This window comes from Lepisosteus platostomus, chromosome 1 (genome assembly GCF_059453375.1).
Source record: "Lepisosteus platostomus isolate fLepPlt1 chromosome 1, fLepPlt1.hap1, whole genome shotgun sequence".
Classification (NCBI taxonomy): Eukaryota; Metazoa; Chordata; class Actinopteri; order Semionotiformes; family Lepisosteidae; genus Lepisosteus; species Lepisosteus platostomus.
The window spans coordinates 55,497,443-55,509,185 of record NC_142611.1 but is presented as its reverse complement, the minus strand read 5'-3'; positions in this window follow the sequence as shown (position 1 = coordinate 55,509,185).

Here is an 11,743-nt window from a genome sequence, read left to right as displayed (position 1 = left end):
GCATCAAGTCACCCTACGTCTGCGCCTTGAAGGCATAGGCTTCCAAACGGCGTCCTGAACAGCTGAGTCTGGGGCTCGGAGAGCCTGGCCTCGTCACTCCATTTTTAATTTCCTTGTTCCATTTCACTGTTCCTGTTTTTAATCATCTTGTCTTGGATGGATCCGCTGGTTTTGGATTTTGAACTGCGCCCCAGATTTCCTACATTGGACTGTTTTTGGACTTGTTTGCCTGCGTTCTCCCCTTGCACCTGGATTCACTGTCGGCACCGCTCCCTGTTCACCATCCCTTCCATTCCTGGCTGTGTTTTCCCCGTAGCCCTTTTACAGTCACTTCCGGATTATAGCCGTCTGCACAGGGTCCTAAACTACGCACCACACGGGGGTCAGGACCGGCTCCCGTCACACTTCAGTGGAAAACTGAACTTTTCAGACAAGTCTCAGATTTTCCCACTTTTCTAAAACACTAATGCTGCAATCACATCTGAATGTTTTTTTAGTATCAGTCATAAAAAGAAAGCTTTATACACCAGACCAGTTAGATATACGTAGACAACAGAATTTCTGTACTCTTGTCTTTGAAGTGTATGTATCTTATAAACTACAGAAACTTAATTAGATTACATGTAATGTATACTCAGGAGTCTTTTTCTTATTTATGATGCTGCCCAGTCCCTTATAGAATAGATGCAACAGTGGCTCCTGATTTATAGGTACGCAGTGTGGCCTATGGCCGCACAACTATTGATTTTTCCTTCTGTTTTGTAAACGGGAAAATCATTTAAATTTTAAGGAAAAACCTCTAAATATCTTGTTAGAGTAGCTGTCTTAAACCACAAAGAACATGTTTCTAAAAAAATCTACCAGTTCTCCCAGCCTGGTCCAGTGGTCATTTTTTGTTGTTCTCATTTGCAATTAAGGAAATTAGGGGAAACAGTTATGTATTTTTTAAGAATTACAGTAGCTATCTCTATTTCCAGTTACTCTGGTAATGACCAAGAGCATAGGATATTATCTTGTTATTGTTCTTTACATGGAAAGCACATAATTGTCATTTTGTCCTTGACTTTCCATAGTGTTTCCCATTTCAGTAATACGACACTGATTTCCATAAAGCGAAACGATAAGCTAAATAAATTGAGAGCTATTGGAATTGCAAATGATTCAGCAATGATGCCAGCATAATAAATATTTGCATGTAGTAGCACATTTAACTCCAAGTAATTTACAATGTACTGCATGAATATTGTAGCTGTTCAGTTTTCCAAAGTAGTATACAATAGACCTTTTCATAAAGAAAGGCAATTTTATTGAAATTGAATGACACACTAAAAAGCAATTTTTAAAAGCCATACACAATATAATAAAGTAGTTTTGTGTCAAACAAGATACTCATAAAAATTGTTAACTTTATCTTCAAACGATTGTGTGAGGATCACCCTCACCCAGCATCAGTGAGGTTTATATCAAACCACGTCTTAAATATGTTATTCAGATATGCACTCTGTATATAGAACAGATGTTTGAGATTTTTCTCAATAATCCAGTAGTATGAAAGTAGGAAAATAAATAAAATAATAAAATGAAATGGACGTTTAGAGAGATATTAGCAAAACTGTTTTTAATCAATGACCAATTGCTTAATGATACAGTATGGCCCGATGGCTGTGACTACACTGGATTAATCCAGCAGGATTGATTTATGGATGGACTGCACACTAAAAAAGTGCCACCATGCGTGGAAAGGGATTTTTTCTATGTACTGTAACCTCTAAAATCACATATAGAACAATAGACTGACAAATTTGTATTTCAAAAAATTTGTAAAATATAAAATTGAGCTAATCCTAACATTTGGTGATGTCCTCAGGGGTTTAATGTAGGGGGGGGGGGACAACCAGCCTGTTTCACGTGGTCTTGGATCAAGATTTAATTCTCAATGTGGCTTAGAATTTCACTGTGTTTTCTTCTTCGTTGCAGTGTCACCTCTCAGTAGATTATCCACAGGATAGTCCTTCAGTGACACACAGCTTATTTGGAATGCATTGCTAGAAGAAATAGTCTTCTGTAAACTAACTAGTTCCCAGAGAACAGATTAGTAATGTAAATCATTTTGGGCTGTAACGCAAATATTGATAATAGATTGGCACACACATTGGCATTCAACATCAGTTAGTTGTGAAATTATAAGGATGTCTTTCAATTAATGATCGTAAGAGAATGCATGTTGCAGTCCACATTTTCATTGATCCCCACCCCCCAATTCACCAAAATTAGTTTGAATTATTGTTGAGAAATAGTGCATTATAATATTAATATTTATCTAAAACACCTAATATTTTAGATATGAAACATTAATATTAATAAGCTTTGTTTTCTAAAATATCTGCAAAACCAAAGCTCCAATACATAAAACAAAGTTTGTTGAAGTTATAATCAAAGGTGATCCCTTATTGAGGTAAAAAGAAATCTTCATATTGCCTTGGACTGACTTTGTAAGAGTGTGCCAGTAACAATTATAGTAATGGGAAGAATGTTTTGCATTGGTGAGCTATAGTGGTGACCATTAACTTTACAAATCATTAGTCAAATGCTACAAAAAGTGTGATCAATGGGGATTTATTAAGTACAAAAATCACAAGATTACATATAGAAATTGCAGCTTCCATTTGTCCTGACATATTACCTTTTTTCAGTCAATAAATAGCTTTTTTTCAGGTGAACCAGCATTTTTTTTCCATATTTATCTTCTGTGATGACAATTGATCAAAAACTGTATAACAGGTTCAAGAAGAAGCTGCCACTCACTATGGTCACTGTTGTTCCTTTGTTTCTATTTTAGGGCACATTAAGAATATCGTCATTTTTTAAAATCCTGTAATTATGGGATAACCATGGTGACCCTACCTGCTAACCTTGAAAACAAAAACAGGTAACTTTTTGCAAGTTAGACTATTCTCATAACGACAGTTACAAACAAAAAGAGATCATTCAGGCCATCTAGCCAACTTAGTAAGTACAGTAGTAGCTCAAGCCAGGGATCTCATCCAGCTGTTTCGTAAAAAAAGCCAGGGTACCATCTTCAGCAACATGGCTGTATAGTTTCTTCAACACTCTTCACCCAATGTCACCAATTGTCATATATCACCATTTATTTGAAAGCAGGTATTGTTTTCCTCGGGGTTCATATAAATACCTAATACATTGGAATAGATATTGATGTTGTCTATTGTTGTTTTAAAACGATTTTGAACTATGCTGTGACAGTGAAAGTAACACCTCTGCAGGCCTACTTTGCTTCATTAAACTGCAATCTGGAGCCGTAAAATCTATGGATTTGTAAAAAATTTAAGCATAAGACATGATGTTCTATTTCTTCCATAGTCTCTCCATCCAATGAAAGGTCAACAACGATTTGGAGCCTAACTGATCAGACATTGGACACAAACAAGAACCGCATCCTAGACGGGACACTAGTTTACCAAAATAATAATAATTGAATAATTGAAGCTGCAAGAAAATGTGTTTTATGGGAAGTAGGTACCACACGTGTGAATTTCTGTTTTTCTGTCTTTTTAAGAACCTGGACTCTTAGCTTGTTCTGTGCTGTATGGATAAAGTACCAGACTGCGTTAAACTTCATGCCGTCCTTGTGTGCCCTTGCTTAAGTATGTCACGTAGCTTTGTTATTGCTGGTTGGCTCAATGCTGGTCCAGGAGCCTGTCTGGCCGACCTCATCAGAGACCCAGCTGTCTGAGCAGCAGCGGTCCTCTGCCAGACACTGCCTGATTCGCAGCAGGGGGAACGCAGAAAACTGACAGCACAGCTTAAATAAGAACAAATTGGGTCCCGCAACATTCTTTAACCAAACAAACAAAAAGTAAAAGCAAAATCATATCCACCGCAGGGCTGTCTGCTTCATGATATGTGTGGGACTTGAACTAGCACACAATGCTGAAGCAGCTGCTTCCACTAAATTACCCATCACTCTTTGCACTAGAACTGTAAAAGCTTATGGCAGTACAGTCTGTATCATGCATTGCCAAAGCTCTCTTCCCTTATCTTAATGCCTCCTCTGAAATACTAAAAGATGGAATTCAAGTTCAAAGGGTTGTGGCTCAGTGTTCTCTGTACTTTGGCAAATCCTCATAGTGGCTCTTACTTTAATGCCTGCCCTGGAGTATTTCAAACAGCTAAGCTCAAAGCCATAGTTATTACAGAGCTGCTGTCAAATGTGACAGTCTGCTGTATATACAGTAGGATGTTTTGTGCATGCATAGATATTCATTTGTTTTTACAAACATTTTTGTAATGAAAATATAGGATCATGCGGAAAACCTAGTTTATAGTTAATATGCTGTAAATAAGCCTTGTTTTCATTAATATCTGTAACACCAAAGCTCAGATACTTACAGTATAATAAAGTTTGTTGATAAACAGTATTGTACTCTAAGTTAATACTGTATGTGATCCCTTATTGATGAAAAGAGAAATCTTCATATTGCCATGCATGGACTCTGCAAGATTGTCAATAGGAAGAATGTTTTACACTGTTTTGCATCTGTGAGCTATTTATTGGAGTGTCTTTCTCCCGGGTGCACACTGCAGATTTCTTCACCCTCCGGTGGTTGTCAGCTCCAGAAACAAACTGTCCCTGAGCTTTCACTCAGGCGCACGTTTGGCTGACCATGGATTTAGTGCAGAGTGGGAAGCAGTTTATCCAGAAGACATTGATGGTAACACATGGACAATGAGAAAAGCCATCTTCACATGACACCCATGACAATGATTTCTGCTTTCATAACAGCTATTACCAGATAGCTGTAATCCATGGAATTTGAAGGTGCAGAGAATCTATGCAACTTTATATGTTCATAGAAGTTGTGTTCTGTGAGCATTCTTCAGCAAATGTAATAATAATAATAGCTTACACTTATATAGCGCTTTTCTGAACACTCCACTCAAAGCGCTTTACAGGTAATGGGGACTCCCCTCCACCACCAATGTGCAGCATCCACCTGGATGATGTGACAGCAGCCATAGTGCGCCAGAACGCTCACCACACATCAGCTATCAGTGGGGAGGAGAGCAGAGTAATGAAGCCAATTGACAATTTACAATGTACAGCTAAGTAACTGCACAGATTTCAAGGAGAACATAGATTGAAAAATAATGATTTGACCAGAACTGGAGTAGTTATGTCAGAGTGTTTCGACAGCGAGTTAGACTAAGACCAACAAGATGCTATAATGTTATAATGTGTTTGAGAATTTTGAATACTTGGACCAGGATATTTGTTGTCAGTTATTTCAGACACTTATTGTAGGACTTTACTTCGGAAATATATCTGGTTGCTGGTGGTGGTGACCATAATTATATAGAATATTCTAAATAAAGTTTTACAATTGCATTGTACAATTTTAATATATCACCCCTTGATTGACATTCTGTGCCTTTAACTATATATCCTAATGATCTATTTGTGATCTTAATACTTACACACATTGTCTAGAAAATATAATTGATGTATCAATATAAACACCTAAGAACTTTTCTTAAATATGTTTTGTTACCTGCATATAATATTTTATGTCTTAAATTATGTCATCTGATTGGTATTTGCCAAGTGCTGCCTCTACAGTGTTTACAAATCATCCTTTTTTTACTTAATTAATAACTTGAGTAGTTTACTAACTATACCAGAATTTTTTTATACATATATATTTGATACATATACTGTATATTAGGAAGAGCAGCAATCCTAGTATAGATCCTTGTGTACTCCACTTATTACATCACTCCATTTTCCCCTTTAAAATAATAAAATCTTGAACTTAAAATTTAATTGATCTGATAATTGTTTCAATGGGATTTTGTTACATGGGATTGCATTTAGGATTCTATTCACTGTTAATTTCCAGAAAAGGGTTGTGTTGGCATTTTCTATTAAGAGAGTGGGATTATAAACTGAAAGAACTGACAAATTAATTACCCAGAGAATTGTCTGTGTTACTGACATGCCAGCTGGGAAGACAGCATTTCACCCACTGTGAAGTGGAGGAACCTGGAAAATGGAATGATAATTACTTCATAAAAGTTTAGCCAAACTGAGTTTCTCTTTAGAATGTGTTTTTCCTTGTTGTAATCTTCTGAATGTATCTAAAACCAGATTGGTGACACTTCATTGATTAAGAGCTATTTTTTCATATAAAAGAAAACTGTTCATTCACAATTAGTTTCTATAACTAGGTCCATACTCCCACTAATTACTCAGTTCAGGGGAAACAAGCTTACAATCTGTTTTCAGACTGATTCCTCCACTGAACCAGAAGGGTAAACAGCCTGCTGGACAACTGACAACACATGACCTCCTCCAACAGAGCCCCAGCAGAGCCTTATCCCTAGGATAATATCCCCTTTGATAATTATGTTTACATATTGAACACTAATATCAGGATTACTTTTTGAGCTCTAATCCTTTGTACGCCATGGATTCTGTCAGAGTTCAAAATGGAGATTAAATCGTTTTTGTAGAGTTCTTTTTCTGTCTGAAGCACTATGAGCCACTCAGTGCAGTGTTTTATACAAGTCACTTTGAGAAAATTCCTACCACAAATATTCAATGCCTTTATACCCTTCTGCCAGAAATCGGCATAAAAGAGGTTGCAATTTACAGCCACTATAGGCAGTTTCTCCACCTGCTGTCTCCATTATTTTCATTACTGCTGATAGCTAACAGTAATAGAAGAGTTCCTGTTAGGCAAGTCTTTCAGAGATATCTACAGTATGCTATCGAGACCATTGATATTCAAGACATCATCCTACTTACTTTCAGCTATGATTTTACAAGTGGGCAGTATTTTAATGTCAGCTGCAATGCAAAAACAAAATCAGATTCCAAAATCCCTGTATTTTATTCATTATATTATTTAGTTAGATCCAAGAGAACCTTCTCCTGATGCTGTAGCTAATACTGTCCTGTATGTGTTGAAACTTAAATGCAAAAAACTGAATACTGGGGTTTATTTTAATCGTGAATGAACATGTAGCAATCAAAAAACGTCCTGTCTCTCACATATTGTGCTACTGTACTTCTTGTAAGAAACACTTTGGACATGTAGCTCTAGATTCAAATTCAACGTCAAAAAAAATTTATCAAGTTTATTCTTACATTTTGGCTGTTACGAGGTTGAATGATTTTGGAAGCAGGTTTCTCACAGGAAGAACATGATTTTTGATACATCTTGCAGTGAGATTACCACTGTCAAAAACAAGCTGACTCCTTAACGTCATCGAACGCTACTTAAATGGTATGGCTTTCTGCAGCCATTTTTTTCTGGTGTTTGCTTATGTATCGATTAATATTATCAATCAAAATACTTCCTGTCAGCTGGTGACTTCATGTTGCTGACGTTTCTACTAGCGACATTCCCAGAGTGAATTCCCTATCTGTTTCAATGAGGTATGGCATTGAAATGGTGCCATAACAATCACAAGCCATGTAAGGCCATCTATCACTATCACTCATCTTTAGTAATGATGTCACTAATTATGGTTTACAGAAATATTTTGTCTGCTTATAAAGAACAAAATGCTTCCATCCTTACAGGGCTCAGTGCTTAACCATGCAACATGACAATGACCCAGAAATATACAGATCACCTGGAGAAAAAATTGACTGGCCAAGTCAATCTCCTGATTTAATTAAATCTAATTGAACATGACTTTACATACCCAAGAACAAGTTGAAGTCAGAACACCCCATACTGTACAGGTACATAGGCAAAAACTCAAGTGGCTGCTGCCACATTATAAAAAGAGTATAGTGAGCTCAGTGAATCACAGCCTTCAAGCAGTTATTGCCTCTGACTAAACAAATAACATTTTTCACTATAAAGTGAGTGCTTCCCAATACTTATAGTTACTAGAAATCATTAGATGGAACACAAAGCATATTTTTTCAACTATTTTTTTGTTAAAATATGATCAAAAGTATGGATGGAATGAGCTAAAAAATAAAACATTCTACCGTGCCTATATAGTATTTCATATTAATTTCTTGAACACAAATGCAAATTTCTTGGCTGTAAGGTAAAATTAATTAGTCCAATATTATACGTACGGTGACTGCTTTCTTAATATTGGTGATTCTCTATGTAAAATGCATAACAATTTGAAAATGGTTTTAAAAAAATAATATACTGTATATGTGAAAAGAATTTGACCTCAACATGAAAGGGGAGGAAATAAGCATTTAACACCTCAGCTGTCACGTCTCGTACCTTCTCCTGTAAGCGCCCTGGCATTCCCACGCACACTAGATTCCACACACACTCATCCAGGAACTAATTATCCAACCACGTCTCTCTCTCTTCAATATTTAAACACTCTTCACCGGCTTACCCACGCTCACTATTGAAAAGTCTTCCTCAGCTTTCTCTTGTGCGCGCGCTACTATTCCTGGCCTGACTCCTTTGACTACCCGACCTGGTTCTCCTAAATTTGACTTCACTCTTGCCTAATGACTTGGATTTGGAATATTGGATTTACTTTTACTCGTACTACCTTCCTCACGGCTTCGCACAGGGGTCCAATAACTCCCCCCTGTCAGAACCCCTGACATCAGTGACTTCCCCTTCATTGTGTAGTTGTTTCTCAAGACTGTCCTGTTCTAAATACATTTTTTTTTCATCCTGTAATATTCCCTCCCTTCTCCTTTGTGGCCTTTCTGGTTTCCTTTTATTCACCAGTGCTTGACATTTATTGTACTTCAATTCTTTAACTTGGATCTTGTTGTTTTTAATCACTTCATAAAGTGATTTAATTTCCATCATATTGGTCCTAACAGATTTGTTGAACTGTATGGAGTACTGTTTTTTAAGGGCAAAACAGCATCACGCCACATCAGAAGATGCTGGTGTCGTCTCTCATCTGTCAACGTTACTCCTGAGCAGCTCCCAAGCATGCAGACAGGCTGCCTTCATCCATGTCAATAGCAGCAGGTGATCTTCATCACTCAGTAAGGCACGGTCATATCTTTCATGGTTCCCAGGTTAATTAAAATTGTATCTTTCTAAAAGGCTATTTATACAGATTGTTAATCTGCACATTTTGGCAATTTTAACTCAACTCAAATACCAAACACTGAACAGCTGGTGTTTTTATGCATTATGTGATGTAAGCTTAGTATTTTGTTATCCTGAAGAGCAAAGCTGCTCAAACAATAAACAAGCATATTTGTTCACTAATTAGAATTTGAATACAACTTTTTATGCATTCATGAACTATTGATGTTAATTGTACCATGTTTTCAGTGAGCATCAGCTTCTTCACATTGCTGAGAAAACAATGTTAGGTTGGAATAAACAATATTAGACATTCTTTTTAATGTGTTTCTTTATGCTTTAATGTGAGAAAATGTTATAGAGGTCTCTAATGTGGTCTTTGTAATGCTTTATCATTATTTATAGAATGTTTTTCGACTATTTTTTTCCCAGCAAAAAATCTTTGAAAGTAAAACTTTATGGCCCTAGATATCAATGCAATTCTTCCCCATCAACCCCATCATTCATAGCTCTTTTTCTTGACCTATTTTATTGGTTTTGTCAGGTAATATTTACTTTCCAACATTTAACAAGACAGAATGCCATTCAGTAGAAGGAATAGTTCCTTAAATCGAATGTGTAACCAAGATTAAAAACAAAAAAACATATAAAAATAGCAATAAAAAATGTACAACATTCAAAATCATTTTTAGTCTGAACAATAAAGGATCTGTTGACTACTTTGGTAAAGAAAAATAATCTATATTTCTTCTCTGTTCAAATTATTGCTCTGCTAACTGGTAATTTACCAGCTTCCTCTCACAGATTATCAGGCCTTCAGTCCAAACTCAGACTGTCTAACATTAATGTAAACTAACTCATATTATACTGGCTGCAGCTTGAATAAACAGGAACATAATCAGAGCTTTCAGAATTCTTTCGGTAGCTATAAAGGTAAAATTATAGTTGGAGTAAGTCCTTGTTAGTTTGATCAGATGACATAGTAATAAATCCTCTTAGGAATTAGAATAAGAAATGTCTTGAAATTGCTTGAAAAACAGTTTAAATTTGGTCAAACCCTAAATGTTTCATACAAGGCAGTCGGAGATTCTGAATGGTTTTTGAGTAACTCAGCTGTCCTAAACAACACTAATGCCAAGCTGTGGAATACTGCCGAGACACGCTGTCTCCTGCCTTGTTATTGGATTAATTTCTAGTCTTAAATCTGAGTCATATCCCTTGGTTTCTGGAAAGAAACCAAGGTGTGTTTAGAACATTAGTACATTTAATTCAGAGGGGGGCATGATATGTATACTATATATAAATCATTGAGGATAGGGGGTTAACTTTATTTTTTCTTGTCATTTAATCTTGATTTAAAACACAATAGATTAGAGCTACGCAGTTTGTGACCCTTCCATTTCACTTCTTGGTAGCTCCTTGGCAAATGACTGAAGGAAAATGTAAGGTAACTATGTAAAGGCGTGGATTAGAAGGGTCACAAGTTGAGTATTGCACAAGATAAAAATCTAGTATAATGATGGTAATTAATGAAATCTTCCATAAACAAGGTATTATTCTACAAATTATACTCAAAATGTGGACATACTGTATATCTAAGATGGTTGGGAGGTAATGCCAAGTCTTTTCAGCTCAAAACATTAACATTATGTGAAACCTTTTTTTCTCTAGAAATTGAAGGATGCCTGTTGTATCCTGGAGTGTTTTCTCACCGTTTTCCTGTCTTTATGCATGCCCTTATTTTGTCATACGAATGACTTGTGAAGTGAAGGAAAACCAGGTCAGTTCTGTGTCTTAATTACAGTATTTTGTCTTTCAAGCTGGAAACGTAGAATGTTTAGTTACTGAATATTTTGACACAGTCAGATCTGAGGCATTATAGAGTGTTGTCAGTCATCTCTCCGTCACAGATGCATGCACGTCAGGAATGGCGTGTTTTACAATGCTTTTAATTGTGTGTGATTTACTCTCTATGTACTTACAGATGGGATAAGTGTGACTGTACCAAGGAGCCCTCGACCTCTCCTGCTTGTCAGTGATTCCCAAGTTGCAATCAGCCTTCAGGCCTGAAGAATTTAGTATACAGATATAGCTGCCACCACTCTAAGTTTCCAACTCTAAATTTCCCATTGGCCATTACTAATTATGGCCTCCTAATAATCCCCATCTGTGAATTAGCTTCATCACTCTGTGCTGCTCCTTCCTGTTGCTTTATTTTCTTTCTGTTTGAGTTCCCAAAATAACAGTTAAAAGGGTGTGATCAGGACTCCCACAGCGAGCATTTTGTGCTCTTTATTGGTTAAAGTATTAAGAAATCAGGAGTTATACATTAACTGGAGAGTCTGGGGTAGGGTGGGGACTGATTTAGACCAGGATAAAGCTGTTGGAGAACTCACCGCCTTAATCAACTCGTTCACATTCCAGTGCAGTTTCCAATTAACAAATCAGACACACCTTCTTTCACCTGGCTACTTAAACCAGCTGGACACTCTCCTCCACTCCTTGCTCAGTATTGGGTTTGACCTACAGTAGTTAGAGGTTCCCCCTGCCCCCTGCCCCCTAGGTTTTTGGTTCTGACCCAATGGCTTCTTCTTCTGGGTTTCAACTTGGTTATTGTGGATCTCTCTGGTTTGGACTCTGCTTCCTTTGTCGACTAATGGTTTTTTGTCTCTCTCCCCTGA